Raw genomic sequence first — 13856 nt, 5'->3', positions numbered from 1 at the left:
AGTTCTATGTCAGAGTTGATGCCTGATTCAGCCCTAAGCCTAAGACTCTTAATCAGATGAAATCCCTGAGGTCATGAAGTCTGAAAACTTTATGGAACACCTGCTCTCCAGCACTATCCCAGATACCCCCAGCCTCAGGAGGCCAGGTCTAACTGTAGCTGAGGACCCACAGGGACTGAGGACCCCTTGGGAGTAAGATACCTGGAAGAGAACCTAGAAGGCTGGGCTGACCAGTTGTAGCTGGGCCTGGATGGACCTAGGTGATCAGGCTACAAAAGCTTCCAGTTGCTGTTAGTTGCTGGAACTTTACAAGTTTTTTTTTTATATCCTGACTGACCCAGTGCATCTGTTAAGACTTTGTTCTTGGAATCCTGCCTACGCTTGGACTATTTCACTGTGTTTGACCTTGGTCTTGTCTCACGAACTTGCTATCATGCCTGCTTTTGTACACTCTCACCTTAGCTCCTACTTAGGAAGCTGTGTTTCTGAGTTAATATCTCACTGCTGTGGGAATGATTAGGAAGGTTGGAGAGGATATATTGTTTTGCTATTATCCCTCCTCTCTCACACTAGTGAGCAAACAGCAGAGCACATTCCCTTTGCAACTTATTGGAAGCAAGTTGATGACTCGCTAGAGTCTTTTAATTAAGCAATCCAGTCTGACTTGTCCAGACTAGAGCCTTCCTGGTAAATTTCCCCTTTATTTCCCTCTTAAAATAAGAATAACACAACATAGTCTTCTTGAAAATAACAAGAGTTTTACTCACATTCTGTTCACAGTTCGTTAGCATGAGCCATGCGCTGGTTATGAGCCAGGAACAGTGGAGATCCTGAAGTGAAGTTAGTCAGCACACGGCTTATCCTTTACACACGATGGAGGCCACAAGTAGCAAGTCTGAGATTTAGCTCAGACTTCTTTTCTCTACAATTGTAACTACAACCACAACATAAAGCCTGCCTTCAGTTTACTGCTGAAACTGGAAACTTTCCTGGTCATCTTGTAAAAGTAGAGAAAAGTGATGTTAAAGACACATGATGTGCTTTTAATAGTTGATGTACTCTGTACCTGAGTATCTTAACCAAAGCTTAGAATATTAATGAGGAGTTACCTTATGCCACTTCTGTCTTCTATACAGTGCTTAGGACTTTATATACATAGTAGTCAGGGCTATGTTTAGCCTGTAATTTGAGGACCACACTATGCAACATGGGAATTTAGTGTTAGAGTGAAGAATCCAGAATTCTTCAAATGACAGCTTTCATTAAAAAAAGGAAGAGCAAAGGACCAGTTATCACATTTTAAGCATGTGCCGTATTGCCATTTTGAAATAAATGGATTTCAATGGATTTTTAGAAGACCTGTCACCTATGGTTCTATATGCAGGCTACCTACCAGCCACTTCACTATCAGTTTAATTTAATTCCACCTTTCTAATGCCTGAACTATGGAGATGACTGCAGTGATTAAAGCAGCAGTCTGTTGTGTGTGCGCACACAGAAGCATTTTGTGCATGCATATTTCTATCTCAGAAGATGTCCATAATGCCAAGTGCCTGACCCTGTGTTTAACAGTGACCACTGTGTGGATTACAGGACTGGAGGTGCCAAAACAGAATATCCAGTCCCCGGTGTCCCCAAGTGTGGCTGTATCTTTGGTTGAACTTGGGGAGGATAAAACAAGCTGTTTTCATAAGATAAAGGGAAGATAGAAGATTTCTGATTTTAAACATAGGGAGGAATTCAACGTCACACTCTTCTTATTGTTCCGTCAGCACAAGCATTTCTGCTTTTCTCCTAACCCTCCAGAGCAGATTTGGGGAGCTGGGCGGGGGGAGCCCTTCTGTTCTAGCAGGAGCTCTGGTGCTGGCTTCCACTAGTATGCTGTTAGTTTAATCTAGGCCACAGTTTGCCTCTTCTTTCCATACAGAAAATAGAGGAAGCAAGGCTGAGAAGGCAGGACAGACATACAAAATAAAGACTTATTTGATTTGGCATTTTGTAGTGTGTAGTCTTAGCTATACCAATTTAAATTCCTTGTCTTCTTAATATAGCCTGTAATTACGATGTGGGGTGTGGGCTATTCATCAAGTGTCTATTTAAAGTACCTAATAAGCTATCTCTGACAGTTTTGTGATTGGAGTTCTATAGAAATGAAAGTAAAGAAGACAGCCCCCCCCCCCAAGTTTGAATGCTGACATTTATTCTGCTGTTTTAATTTAGAATTATTTGAAAATTGAACTTGTAAAAAAGGAATTTTGCTAATTTTGGGGGGAGGAGTTATTGCATCACTAGCTACAAAAACAAGTTTATTGTGGCCACTTACACACTGTATATTTAAAGCACATGGTCGGTCCCCCCACCCCGGCACCCGATCTAGGAAACAGTAATTTGTTAAGGGTGCTAGGAATTGTAGTTCCATGAGGGAGTTTAAGAAGTACTGGAGAGTGCATCTAACTAGATTTTTTTAATGGATTTTGTAGCTAAAGCCACTAAAGTATTCTGCAAGTTGTCAGCATTGTGAGCACCAGGTTCCCTTAGAACTGCTCTCACACATGATCTGGAGTCCCAATAAATAATTTTTAAAAATCTATACATGATCACTGCAGCATGGGAGCCATTTGTGAGGAAACAACTTGGTGGTAATTACAAAAGTAAGTACAAATATATCGTCCCTCATTCTGCTTCAACGTTTCCTGGTGCTTTTGGTCTGTGATAGCTAATCTCCTGTCTCTCTCCCTCCCTCCTGTTTCTGGCCTTCTATCATGCTATCCTGTGCTCTCTAATACTCTTTACCAGATTCCAGGTCCTCTTGAAGTCCCACTACGTTAATCTACCCAATTACCGTTTCTCCATAACCTTCTTGTTATGTATTGAAGTTCTCACCCTGGCCACCAGGAGTATCATGTATATACAGTGGTACCTCGGGTTAAGTACCTAATTCGTTCCGGAGGTCTGTTCTTAACCTGAAACTGTTCTTAACCTGAAGCACCACTTTAGCTAATGGGGCCTCCTGCTGCCGCCGCACCGCCACTGCACAATTTCTGTTCTCATCCTGAAGCAAAGTTCTTAACCCGAGGTACTATTTCTGGGTTAGTGGTGTCTGTAACCTGAAGCGTATGTAACCCGAAGTACCACTGTAGTTTTCACTCAGGTCCACGTTAGTTACTTTAGGCGGGAAACCCTGGGTTGTTGTTGCTACAATGTTGACAGCTGGCTGCCTATAAAAGCAGGCCGGCTAAGCTGTTTGCTGTTCAGTTCTGTTCCAGCTTACAAATAAAGAGCTGTTTGAAGAATCGCTGTGTCGTCTGATATGTTTACCCACAACTTAACACTTCTGGTTGACTCCTGGTTGACAGGAGGCCCTAAATGGCTGTCAATCTGTGTCCTCTACTCCAGTTCTATGTAGACAACTGTGTAATTTTGACAACTGTGTATTTATTTATTTTTTACTTTGCAGTTCCTAGCACATTGGTTGTTCAGTACCCCTAACTGGAAACATTAGAAACCACCAAAAGAATGGCTAAAATATGCTGGTATTTCTTAAAGAATCTTTCCCTAAGGGAAAACAGTGCCAGAGCGTCAAATGCTCTCTCTTTCTACAAATTTGCCAGAAGTGCTAATTATACCATAAATGCATGCGAACGTACAGGTCCATAAGTTGGAACATATAATTATGTGCATATCTAATTGAAAGCTAATGATTTCTATCAAGCATAGGTGGACCATGGGCTTAACATACATTACGGTAGTTGCCAGTTTAGCAGAAACAAAGTGAAAACCCAAAAACATGTAAATGTGGCACTTAAGAGGAGAAATAAGAATAATGTTTATGTTCCCTTTTTAATGCTCCCACAAATGGCTTAATGATTAGCTAATATAACAGAAGCAACAAAAGGAAATCTTATATAGATTATCTTGACAATTAATAAGATTCTCTGTTCCATTTGAGGGTCCTTAGAAATAAATAATGATGCACATAATAAAAACCCTAAAGTTGGATCTTGAAGGAGAATTAGAACTCTTGACATCATCATAATCAAGATAGATTATCAGTCTGCTTTGAAGCATCTTTTTTTTCATATGCAGTAAAATTTATGCCTATGTTTTGGATTACAGTCTATGTTCAAGATCCAAAGCAGATTAAGTACATACAAATTCCCAAGAGTACTTTGGACTTTTGTTTCCTTAACAGCAGCATGCAAATCTAGAGGAGTTCCAAAAAGCAGTTTGTAATATAGCATTGGAGTGTCTGCTCATCAAATTCCACTGAACATGAGCTACTCTAAAATAGCTCTTTGGATGATAGACTATGGCTGCTTTCCAGCTACTCTATCTTAGTTTAATAAACCAATGCACAAGCAAGCATTTCACCTGCATACAAAGCCTTTTTCCCTTCTCACTTTATAGAATGCGTCAATAATCCAGGAAGTTTCCCGTATCATACAAACTGGGAAAATATGGGTGCCAGCTTTGGAACAAACCAGGATCTTAAACCACAGTTGAAGCTGGTTTAAGATCCTGGCTTGTTCCAAAACTGGTAACTAAATATTCCTCATTAAACTGGAATATGATAGTCTGACCATGCCTGTCTCCAACAGCTCCTCTAAGGTTCATGGCATCCAGTCCAAGGACTATCTGTAACGCAGTGCGAACCAATGTAGTGACTTCCAGATGTTCTTAGATTACAACTCCCATTGTCCATGAGTGTTGACCATGCCAGTTGGGGCTGATATGAGTTGTAGTCCAACATCATGTAAGTCAGGGATCACTGGCGACGTCTGCTATAATGTAATGAGATGCTGAAGAAACTTAAAAGGGGTTCCTAGACTGGAGGTATCCCTCCCAGAAATCCAAAAGAAAAGAACACAGGCTCAAAGGGGAAAGATAGGCCTTTATTGAAATATAGCCTCAATAATAAAATTGCAAAGAACCACACCCAAAGCAATGTTCCTTCAACACTTCCAGATTACATATGTGATTTGATTTCACAAGAATCACAGCAATCTTAACAGTTGCAACCAAATATTACAATCCTAAACCAATCAAAATCATTTAACTCTCCAGATCAGCCCTCATCATAATATCATGTGATTACATATAATAATTTTTCAGTGTCTTTCTTTTAGAACTTTGACTAATTTTCCTATTCACTAAATGTCTCCCAATATCCTCTTACCAAGCTACAAAACAATTCAAAATTAATCACAATTGCCATGCTTAGCCGATGCTCTTTTCATGCATAGAATGGCCACCATAGAGTCTAACAGTTTTATCTTTTCACTGTTCCAGAATGGACATTCACTACATAAAGCACTGTACCTGAAAACACTTAGTTTCTGTGCTGTAAAAGGTAGGCAGATACAGGCCTTTTCAATTTAGCTAGGCCATAGGCTCAAAAGAAAATGGAATAATCAAAATGATAGTTTTATGAAATTATTATTTTCTCCATCAGAGAATTGCTATTATTTCATGTGATTTGCACTTGCTATACACATCTATCATCACATCTTCATTAGTTTGTCTGTGGGCTATTTTGCAACTTTCATCTTTCTCCCATTGCTGATGCTTTTCTTGTTCTGATAAATGGAATCACTCTTTGCTGACCATAACAAAAGGAGATGGCAAAGAAAAGAAGCTGTCGTGGTTAGGGGATCTGTGTGTTTGTGAGAGGCTAAATTCTAAAATCAAATTTTAATTAAAGCCATAACAAGTGTGTGAGGAAACAGAAAAAGTGATCCTAGGAACCGTTACAGTTTCTAAAACATGAACTCAAGCAGAAAGAGTCAAATAGAAAAAATCAGGACTCAGATGGAAGGCAGAGGAGACAACGTAAATGAAGCAGAACCAGCAGTATCATAGCAGATGGTGTGAGATGCTGCTGGATAGACTTGACTCCTGTCTCAAAGTCACTGAATGCTTGCTGCCATGGGGATGCAGTAAGAAATTCATGAGAACACTTGTTCTCTTGTGGATTTGTCTCCATCTCCCAATGGTTTGTTTGTTGAGGGAACAGAAAGTTTTAAGAACACAGCGTCTTTTACTGTGAGTTGATTCCAGTTTCTTTAAGACATTGCTTCAACATTGGGCCAAACTAGAAAGCATATTAAATATCCAATTGCATTCCACGTGTCTAGTTATTTAAAATAAAAGAACAACTTTTGAGGAGGAGGGGCCACTCAGCATGCAAGGAGTGGAGTTTTTAAACCTAACACCATCACCAATCTTGACCAAAAAAAAATCCCCAAAGCTATTTGTTCTGCGAGAGAAGCTGCTATCAGCACCAATAGTTAAAACTCCAAATCTTCCTGACCAGGCCTTCCTGTGGCTGCTTTTAATATTAAAAAAACTAGGCATCTTAGGTACAGTCACACATTTAATGCATTGTCTACTTTTGGAGCTACTTCATGGAGTTTAGTGTAAGTGGTTGCTAAGAAATCTTTTTGGAAGTGTGTCCTCTAGCACTACTTCCTCTGCATTCTGCATGGGCACAGTTCAAATGTCCAGAAAAGTTTACTGCCTGAATAGACGAAGCCCTTTGCCTGTGAGAGAAACTCAGTACAGAGGGGCAGATGTAAACACTTTTATAAGATTTTTACTATTTTTAAAATAAACATTCAGAGTTCTTTATTCAGGGACTCGGGAGGGACTCACAATGGTATTCCATATTAATCAACATAAAATGTGATTAGGGAGCTTATAGAGCTGACAATTTTGCATGCATGATACAATTTACAAAAAATAAATTTAAAAAATCACAAAACAGTAAAATGCAACACCAACCTCTCAGAAGTCTGTTTTCTTCAGGCTCTCCTTGAAGAAACTTCTATGTGAAGTTTGATCTTTCATCAGCCCAAGAGGGAAAAGGGTCTTCTTATTTCACCTCAGCTCCACAGTGTTCTTCTCAAAATGGCTGACAGGGACAGCAACCCAGAAACTAACTTACAGTCTTTTATAATATAAAACAGTATAAACGGACAAGGAAATCCGTGACTCATTTTGAAACTTTAAGGGAAGCCTCACTCCTAATCTGTTTTTAAAATGGCTTAGAGAATTGCCGAGAGGAGAAAGCAGGACACCATCCTAATCACACTGAGGTAACTGGCTGTTTATGGGCTTCAGCTGCCTTACTGAGCAAGTGCAGAATCATTAAAGCAATATACACCAGTGGGCTACAAAAACACCACAAATAAGGGAAAATATTAGGTTAGTATACCTGTGAAAATACCTCTTCTGAGATATTGGGCTGCCTCTGATTATGAGGTGCCTCGAGTCCAAAGCAGTCCAAGGTGAAGTGGGCTAGGCCTGAGGCTTCAAAATTGCCTTGGAAGGTGTGTTTTCTTTTTGGGGGGTGGTGTCCCAAGTTGATTTATTTTGAACTTCCTACAAGTTCTCCAGCCGCTACATAAAAGGAAAATACTAAGGAAGGGGCATGTGGTAGTCATGTGAGTGACGGATTTAGCTTGCAACCAGAGAAAGACTTGTGAGGGCTCTGAAAGGGCGTATCAGAAGCTGTTTGCGCTGGGAGATTTTGTCTTGCTGCCTGCTCTTGTGGGTGGCTGACACAAAACTCCCCAGCCTTGGAGCAGCCACCTTGTGAATGGTGCTGTGTCCCTTGGCCAGCCTATTTACCATTAGGCACATTAGCCAGCCTCCCTGTTAGCCATCCAACTCACTTCAGTTAGTGACAGCGTATAGAGGTTCCCAGAGCATGGATAACTGTGGCCAAGACATCTGCATTCAGGTATGGTCACAGTGGGTATATCAGCCAATATGCAGTGGTACATCGGGTTACAGACGCTTCAGGTTACAGACTCCGCTAACCCAGAAATATTACCTCGGGTTAAGAACTTTGCTTCAGGATGGGAACAGAAATCGCACGGCGGTGGCGCGGTGGCATCAGGAGGCCCCATTAGCTAAAGTGGTACCTCAGTTTAAGAACAGTTTCAGGTTAAGAACGGACCTCCAGAACGAATTAAGTTCTTAACCTGAGGTACCGCTGTATTGCTCATTATGGGGCTTTTAAAATTATGGGATTTAATGATTAGATTATAATAGATTGGAATGCTTTCTCTCTTCTCTCTCTCTCTCACGTTTCATTTAAAAGTTATATTTTCGTAGCCAAAAATGATTATTCTTCAATGATGTTCACCGACGATTCTTCATATTCAGACTCCAAATTGTTACATATTTCTGATCCTTATGGAATGGTAGATTCAGTCACAGGAAAGAAGTTGCTGACAGACACAAATCTTTCCATCTCTGTTTCCTTGTGGAGCAGTATGATCTACTCTTGCTTGAGGCATTAAGAGTGAAAATGTTGACTCAGGCTGTATGGATGCAGATTTGGAAAGGTTCCCTGAAATCTCCCAAACAGAAAGGCAAAAAGAAATAAAGCTAAAGACATATAAAAATAGAGACAAGGCAGATTATTATAAAAAATGATATTTTTATATATATTAAGACCTTGCTACAATAAGTCAAGAATCAGAAGCTAAGGTAGGGTAATTTATTGTTTTCTGGTACTGTTTATTAAGGAGGCCATCGCTTAAAGAAAACAATGTCTCAACACACAAACCCCAAGCTGTGTAACAGAAGTAACTTAGCTATCAGTTTTTAAAAAGGCAATGAACTCAAAAAAGTATATGCCAAAGAATACTTGACCAGAGCTAATAACTGAAATATAGTAACTCTAGATAATAATTATAAGGTTTATTTTCTCTGATTTATTTTGAGACTTCAGGTATAAACTTATTTTGGTTTTACAAAAGCGGCTGTCCTTTCCTCATCTAACCATGGCACAAGGACCTAACCCTTTTCTCCACTGCTCTGTTTTCCCACAAAAATCACCCCCCCCCCCCATCTTCTATTTGTCCCTGTTGGATAAAAGTATGGGCTTGTAAACTCAGTGAGAAAATGGCACACGAAAAAGAGCTAAACTCTCCAGCCCCCATGCTACTGTCCTGATTTGGATTTCTACGACTTCCATTTTTGTAAATGGAATAAGAAAAAAAATATGGGTAGTGGAACATTTAGTTTGATCCTGATCTCTATAATTCAAGGGTTCTTTCTACACTGGAGTAGTAGAGCATTTGCTTTGCATGCAGAAGGTCCCGGGTTCTACACCCAGCATCTCTGGGTAGGGCTGGGAAAGTTACCCTGCCTGAAACCTGGCAAGCCACATGAGTGACGCCCCTTCCCCAGTCTGGCCAGGACATCCCTTTGAGGACTGCCAGTGCCTTCTTGGAAGGCGCTCTGGCGATCGTGGCAAGGGGCACAGAGGGTGAAAAACACCCTCTCCGCTTCCCACCCGGCGGACCAGCACTCACCCATTGGAGGCGAGGGATGGCGCCCCCTCAATGGGGGGGGGGCCTCTGCTCCCTGCCTAGAAATATTGAGTGGGCTGAAGCCCCTTCCTGCCCTATCGTTGGAGCCCTTGGGTGCCACTAATGCTACAGTGTGCCTTGCCACCTGACTGAACACTCAGCTGTCTCCAAGAATTCAATTTGTCACTATAACTTGACCCCCCCTTCATTTCTTTGGCTGTATCCCTACCCTTCTATGGCTTTATGCCTGCAAAGCATGTGCTTCCTCCCACTCCAAGAACTAACACTAGTGTGCATAGCTGAATTAAGGTATATAAGATTTTTGGGTACAAAAAATGTGTATGAGGGAACATTTCATAAAGGACAAGTTGCCTAGCCTTGCTTCATGCTATGTAATCTCTTTTAAGATTCCTACAAACACCTTTAGACTGTACTCTGCATTTTAATACTACAGCAACAGATGCTATAAACTGCTGGGAAGAGATGTTTAAAGATTTAGTATGGAAAGGAATTGTAACAGTTATCAACATAGCTTCATTAAGCTATGCATGGCTTCTTCCTGAAGCCCTTGGTGTTGTCATGGAGACCACAGCCAGAAGAGCTAAGGAATACCCTGCGTACCATTTTTGTTCTCCACTGACTGATGGGTGGGAATATTGATCAATTTTATTCATCTAGAAAAATGCCTCTCAAGCAGACAAATTTAGTTCACCACAAATTAATTTATTGGCCTTCTGTTAATAGGTAGGATATGTGAGATTTCAAAATATAATAATACTTTACAAACCCACATTGGGAATGAATAAGCAAGTAGATTTAACATGGTATAGATTAACAGTGGAAAGAACAAGATATACACAGACTAAAACACTATTTTTGTTTATTAATATACCTCTTGTAATAATATCAGTTCTATACTCTCTCTCTTCTTTGCCAGGAGTTAAGATCAACTTTGTCTGGCTAAACAAACCACCAAGAGTGGCAGCTAAGATAGAGAATGTGAAACTGCTCGACACCTACTTTGCCTCTGTATTCACCCCAAAGTAAAACAGTGCCCAACCTAGTGATAACAGAATAAACAATGCAATGAGGGAGCTGCAGCCCAATATAGGAAAAGAGGTGTTTGGGGAACACCTGACTACTTTAAATGAATTCAGATCTCCAGGGCCTGATGAGCTGCACCTAAGGGTACTAAAGGAGCTTTTGAATCTCAGAGCCTCTGACTGGAGGCAGACAAATGTAGTCCCCATCTTCAAAAAGAGGAAAAGAAAAGACCCAGGTAACTACTGACTCGTAAGCTTGACATCAGTGCCATGAAAGGTCCTAGTACAGATAGCTAAACAGTTGGTCTGTGAGCACTTAGAAAAGGATGCTGTTATTACAAGGACCCAGCATGGGTTTCTCAAAAACAAGTCATGGCAGACAAATTTCATTTCTTATTCTGGATGGAGTTACAAGCTTGGTGCACCAGGGGAATGCTGTGGACATAGTGTAGCTTGATTTCAGTAAGGCTTTTGACACGGTCCCCCATGATATTCTTGCGTGGAAGCTGGTAAAGTGTGGAGTAAGTGAGTTAAGTGTTTGGTGGATTTGTAGTTAGCTGATTGACCAAACCTACTTTGGGGGGGGGGTACGGGTGTGAGAGAGTATGTACGAGAATCATTTTGCATATCTTTGTAGACTCTTTTCAGTCATAATCAAATATTACTAGCTTGTAAAACAATGCAACTTTTTATTGCCCAGTTACTGGCTTATATAATGCTGTGCTACATTTATAAAGGTGAAAGTAAAAAATAAAAATACTCTGGTTTCTAAACTGAAATGAATGGTCATTAGATTCTGAAAGAATATTAATAGGATAGTTTTTGAATCTGCAGTTTGGTTTTAAAGCATTCAAAAATCTCCATGTTATAAATAACTTTGATACAAAAACATGAGGTTGAGAAACCTTTTTCCTTAAAGTAATGCTTGTAAGACTAGAAATAGATATACTAAGCTGGCAGTGTTGAGATGATTATTTCACAAAGTGTTGTTGCAAGTGTGAATTACTTTTCAAAACAGTACTAGCTAAAGCAGTGGTAAAAACTCCAGCTTCATTTGAAAAATGATGTGCCATAGAATATAAGTGTTGGCAAACATGTCAGTATTTTTAATGTGTGTATATACAACCTGCAACCTAACCTCAAATTGTGTTTAAAATGGCTTCAAAAGTAGAGAAGCACAATTTATTATTTTGTTCCTTTCTTTTCTTTCAGTGCCTGCATTGCCTTGGGTTAATATTATCACCATGGAGCAAGGTACACTCAGAACCATTACCTGGCTATTTAAGTGCTTCTTTCCAATGGGAAAAGGTAGGCCATATGCCACATAGCTATGTTGTAAAGATTTATGGTTGAATCCTCACCCAAAAGCTCACAGAGCTTTCAATAGTGCTTGAGGGAGCTCCAGTGTTCCATCAACACCAGTGATTTAGACCGTCTAGTAATTTAGGCTTTTATGTGCAGATGTTACTCATGGTCAAAACACACAGCGGAACATTTGGCAGAGTCTGTTGAACAAACACTAAAAGACATTGTTACAAATAACAAGAAAATGTGAAATATTGCAATGAAGAATGATTGTGATTAGTTTCCTGTGATTATTGATACTGTATTTATACAGAAACAGAAGACTTCCCAAGCTGCTTGTATTTTTACTTGTCCATACTGGGAATATGGGAAAGATAATAATAATTTAATATGTGGTCAATATTTGTTCAACAAGACAAGAAACAGTTTCTAACACAGCTGTCTCATTGTAACTACTATCCACAGGAACTTTTCTTTTGTTCTTAGGGTCTTCTGTGTCCAAAGAAATTTTTCCATGTGAGTGACAGTACTTTTTGGTGTTAAATATAAATGAGTTTTCCTTGGAGGCTGGAGTAAATGATCCTTGGTTTCCTCCCAGCCTCCAAGATTTCTGTCTTGCATTTTACCCTTACATTGTTTGTGCCACAAATCTTTGCATACATGATGCATCTTGCTAGAGGGAAATGTGCACTTAAATGAATAAAAAAAAGTTGCCACAGGGATGGAAAATTGACCAACTCATTTTACTTTCACAGAAGCCCAAACACTTTTATTTAAATATGCTTTCATGTTACAAAGGGCTGCTGCAAATCATGACATTTAAACAGGGACGTTGAAAACCGATTGAAGAGGAAAATTGCTTTCAAAAGAGAGATGCTTGAAAATGGAATGTGTTATTTTGTCTACATTCAGTGAATTTCTAATCCTTCACTCTTAGGCTTCCTGCTTTCTCTTTTCTGTAGGTCCAGTTATTCTGTCCCCTGTGCCATCTGCCTCCTCTCAGGCCCCTCTTGCAGGGCTGCTAAGAGACAGGTGACAAGGGTGCAGGTTTACTGGCCCCCAAGCCAGCAGTGGGCTAAATGGGGATTAGAATTCTCATACTCTTTATCTCAGTCCATTCCTCTACCACCATACAATACTGTCTGTCTTGCAGGAAGCTCACCAGGGCTGTGTGAGGGGGCTGAAGAGTATCTTGTTCAGGGCCCTCTTAAATCTGGTACCAACTTTGATTGCTTCCTTTCTCTGAAGCATTTCCCACCTCCTCCTTTCCCTTCCACTTCATTTCTTTTACTTTTTCTAAGTCCTAGAGGATCCCGGTCCTTTCCAGCATTATCTTTCTTCTCACATTTATTGCACTTACTCTCTGGACAATACACAATACAGATAATTGCAACCTTGCTGAACCTTCACCTCCCTGTTAATTTTTGACTGTTGGCATGTCAAAATGCGAGTAAAGGGATTTGGGAACCTGGGACTGTGGATTACAGGTAATGCAGTATAAAGTCAAGCAATTAACATGTCAAGTTTCAGCCTTCTGTAAATGAGCCAAGTTGATTTTTCTTCCTCACTCACATCTTTATCAATAACAAATAAAACATTGTTTTTAATTTGGAACTCAGCAGTTTGAGGCCTTCTCTTAAATTACCTTTAATTATGGTGCATCTTTCTCTGGCATCAAGGGTTTCCCCCTCTGTCCATAAACTATAAATGCCAGAACTAAATAAATAAAATATATGTGCTTCCAGCTCTTGTCTTTAAAACACATTGATTTACAACAGTAAAACAAGCAGTAAGTCATTTTGACTTTAAAGCCTGTGATAACCAATTTTTTAAAAAAAACAAATTAGAGTAGCTTGCTTGTTTTATAGTTAAAATTGATCACCTTGTCTGACTTGAGAGCACATCAAATGTTTCCTTATTGCTATGGAAAACATTTAATCAGGCTCATAAATGTAAACAGATCTTTAGCAGAGTTCAGAGATAATCAAGCAGACCATCACCAGCTAACAGATGGATACGAGCCTAAACGACAGTGAAGTGCATCTTCATTTATTAGTATTATATTTTATTCTAAAATTCATTTTCCTATCATATTTTCCCAACTGTGCCCCATTCACTACACCTTTTCTCAGTTTATTTTACCGATTAAAATCATGTGCATGATGATTCTTCGCACAGAACCACA

General features: G+C 39.8%; 2 long non-coding RNA genes across 2 annotated transcripts in view; one reads left to right on the top strand and one right to left on the bottom strand.

The window, feature by feature from the left end:
* Positions 1–7740, bottom strand: part of LOC308475011 — a 75224-nt gene extending 67484 nt beyond the window's left edge. The window contains exons 1-3 of the long non-coding RNA XR_013985079.1: positions 7214–7740; positions 6781–6910; positions 768–997 (exon numbers count right to left, since the gene is read on the bottom strand). This is a non-coding gene — a long non-coding RNA (uncharacterized lncRNA). The remainder of the gene's footprint in view (positions 1–767; positions 998–6780; positions 6911–7213) is intronic.
* Positions 7088–13290, top strand: LOC308475005. Its single transcript, XR_013985073.1, has 4 exons — positions 7088–7203; positions 10261–10602; positions 11579–11620; positions 12158–13290. It is a non-coding gene; the product is annotated as an uncharacterized lncRNA (long non-coding RNA).
* The last annotated feature ends 566 nt before the right edge of the window (positions 13291–13856 follow it).

This window comes from Podarcis pityusensis (assembly GCF_964106645.2).
Source record: "Podarcis pityusensis genome assembly, chromosome: 4".
NCBI classification, from domain to species: Eukaryota; Metazoa; Chordata; class Lepidosauria; order Squamata; family Lacertidae; genus Podarcis; species Podarcis pityusensis.
The sequence above is the reverse complement of the archived record's forward strand: the minus strand, read 5'-3'. Positions and strand labels throughout refer to the sequence as shown.